The sequence below is a fragment of the Streptopelia decaocto genome (genome assembly GCF_964273445.1).
Source record: "Streptopelia decaocto genome assembly, chromosome: 1".
Taxonomy (NCBI): Eukaryota; Metazoa; Chordata; class Aves; order Columbiformes; family Columbidae; genus Streptopelia; species Streptopelia decaocto.
In genome coordinates, this window is record NC_138663.1 from 7,290,593 (window position 1) to 7,293,612 (window position 3,020).

The following is a 3,020-nucleotide window of genomic DNA, read 5'->3' on the forward strand; positions in this document are numbered from 1 at the left end:
TGCTTGCTTTTTTTTTTTTTCCTGCTTTATATACACTGTGTCACACAAGGGGGCTCTGAATTTCACTGTGGAGCTTTCTAAGCCTACTGAAATTCAAATGAAAAACAGATAGCTTTCCATCATCTTACATTTTCTTTCTGACTGCTCAGTTCTACCAATTGCTTATCAAATCCAGGCCACATGCAGAGAAAAAAAAATACCTCACACAAAAACTATTTGTGAAGGAAGTCCAAAACAGGGGAGTAAGATGCTCTTTGACCACAGTTGCTTAGTTCATTGTGTCTGGTTGCAGCTATTTGCAGTAATAAATATAACAAGTACATTCTGTGCGAAGAAACTTGAATTTTGGCCTGTAACACAAGGAAAAGGAGTCAGATTGCCAAGAGTTTTGCAAACATGGGCTTGTTTTAGTGGCTCTGGTTTGGGCAGCATTTCCAGAGGGTCTGCAGAAGAGGATTCCCATACACAACTGTACTGACACCCACGCTTGGGTATCTTGTGATGCTGATGTAGAAGAAGTTACAAACGCACATAAAATACTGTTTTCCTTCCTTAAATAGCAACCAGAAATGTCAGTATCACATGTTAATTAATGATTAATGTTAGAGGAAGGAGATGCATGCCTTACATATTTTTTAAACTGGTATAACAAGTTTTCACAGCGCAGAGGAGGGTAGTTCTCTACAATACATAGTAATGGGCTGTGTACTTGGAACTGTGTACCATAAATTTCCCCACCTTCAGGACAGAATGTGTCAACACACAGTTGCTCTCCTAGAATAAACTCAGTGCCAGGATTAGCAGTCAGTAATGTTGAAGAACAAGGAAAGAAAAACATACAAATGGTGATTAAAAGGAAAAAAAAAAACCACCCTCTTTCAGACACACCTGGGGTAGAAAAATGTAGACAGAGCACATTTTTAGTGGAAGACTAGACCTGATATTACAAGGTGCTGAGAGTAAATCAAGAAACAAGAAAAATAATGCTGTGGAGCTGACAAAGCCCTGGAACTGTAAGATCTTCCTCAAGGTGATGTCCTACTTAGCAAGGAGAGCTTAAGTGAGGGAGCTTAAGGCAGGGTGAGTTAGCCTACACTTACACATAATGCTGTAAGAATAATACATAGAAGTTACCTAACATCCCACATTGATGAATCCCAAAGTACCTTGCATCTGTGTATGTTCCCACAGTGGAAATCAGTAAAGTACATGCTTGCCTTTAAGTATATTCTTGAATTAAATATGTTTTCCAAAGAGAGATGTTTTCCTTAACCAAGGTCTACGTTCTGTACGTAGTAGGCACCACTCCCACTTTGCTCCTTGATGAAATATGGCACTTTTCTCTCCTGTACTGTTGTGTAACAGATGTTACATAGGACAGTCATATGATCCTGTACCAAGCTGTTGGTAGAGCCAAGAATAAAAAAATAGACGTGGGATTAATCTAGCCTAACATTAGCAAGCTATAAATGAGGCCTCCGACCAAGAAAGACACGCAGGACTCTGCTGAGGCTTCACCACTCTACAAGCACTGGAGACATGTCTCCTCACAATGTGTTTTGTCCAACGTGCCTTAAGCTGGTGGAGATAACTTGTCTCTCTGGACTGTAGAATGACCAAACAGTTTAGTTTAGACACTAGCTTTAAAATAACAAAAAAATTAGGTAAGGTAAATATCTCTTTGGGATCTCAACCATTCGCTGTTCTCCTGGACAACCCTCCAGCAGCTCTGGAGGATGCTCAAGAGAATGCTGCAGATTTGGGATGTTTTTAACATCTGCTGACCCACAGTGGACAGTTCCCCTTTCCCAGTTCTGTCACACCATTTATTTGGGGTAAGGTCACATTGTTTTGAAACATCTCCATCTTCCATCCTTCAAGTACTCCCCGCTCTAGGACCATTTCTGCCACCACAGCATGGGTGAGAAGCAATGATTCCTGAGACAGGCTTGACATTTTTACAGCTATAAGTCAAATTGTTAATTTTGTGGCTGCCATAGCCTTGCACAATGAAGGAGGGAGGGGACATGATTACTTGATAAATACCAGAGAGTATGATGACATACCAGCAATAAGTGAGAGTACAAATAGGCAATATTTGTTATTGATCTGTTAAATATATGGGTGGTACAGATTAACATGGCACACAAACACTTGTCATTTCAGATGCAGGCCTCAGGCAGGGAGCATGTGGCCCTAGGGGGAGGCAGGGGGCTCGGTCATTTTTGACACTCTTATTTTTCACCTTTTACTTCAATCTTTTGAGGAGACTGAGGGGTGAACTCATTAATGTTTATAAATATATAAAGGGTGAGTGTCAGGAGGATGGAGCCAGGCTCTTCTCAGTGACAACCAATGATAGGACAAGGGGCAATGGGTACAAACTGGAACACAGGAGGTTGCATTTACATTTGAGAAGAAACTTCTTCACGGTAAGGGTGACAGACACTGGAACAGGCTGCCCAGGGGGGCTGTGGAGTCTCCTTCTCTGCAGACATTCAAACCCACCTGGACACCTTCCTGTGTAACCTCATCTGGGTGTTCTTGCTCTGGCAGGGGGATTGGACTGGATGAGCTTTGGAGGTCCCTCCCAATCCCTGACGTTCTGTGACTCTGTAACCTTTTCCTCAGCGGATGGACAAGCCCCATGGACACCAGACCCAACACAATCTACCCCTCACGATCGGCGCTGTTCCCGCCGGGGCCGGGCAAGGTTTTACCTCAGTGTCCTCAGAGGTATCGCTATGTACGGGCTGTCATGGCGCCCAGGGGCGGCTGTGAAGACCCAGGTCCCCCACCCGCGCACACCGCAGGGGGGACACTGGGGACAGCCCCTCAGCGAAGCCACCGCGGGCAGCGCTGTGGGCGCGGAGACGCGTTTAAACCGCGCAGCGCGGGGTTACGCGCCAGCCCACCGAAACCCCCCAGACCACAGCGAACCCGGAGGGAGGAGCACCGGCATTATGCCCTGCCCAGAGGGACAAAGGCGACCGTCCCGCCCGGGCGAGGCGGAGCTGTGA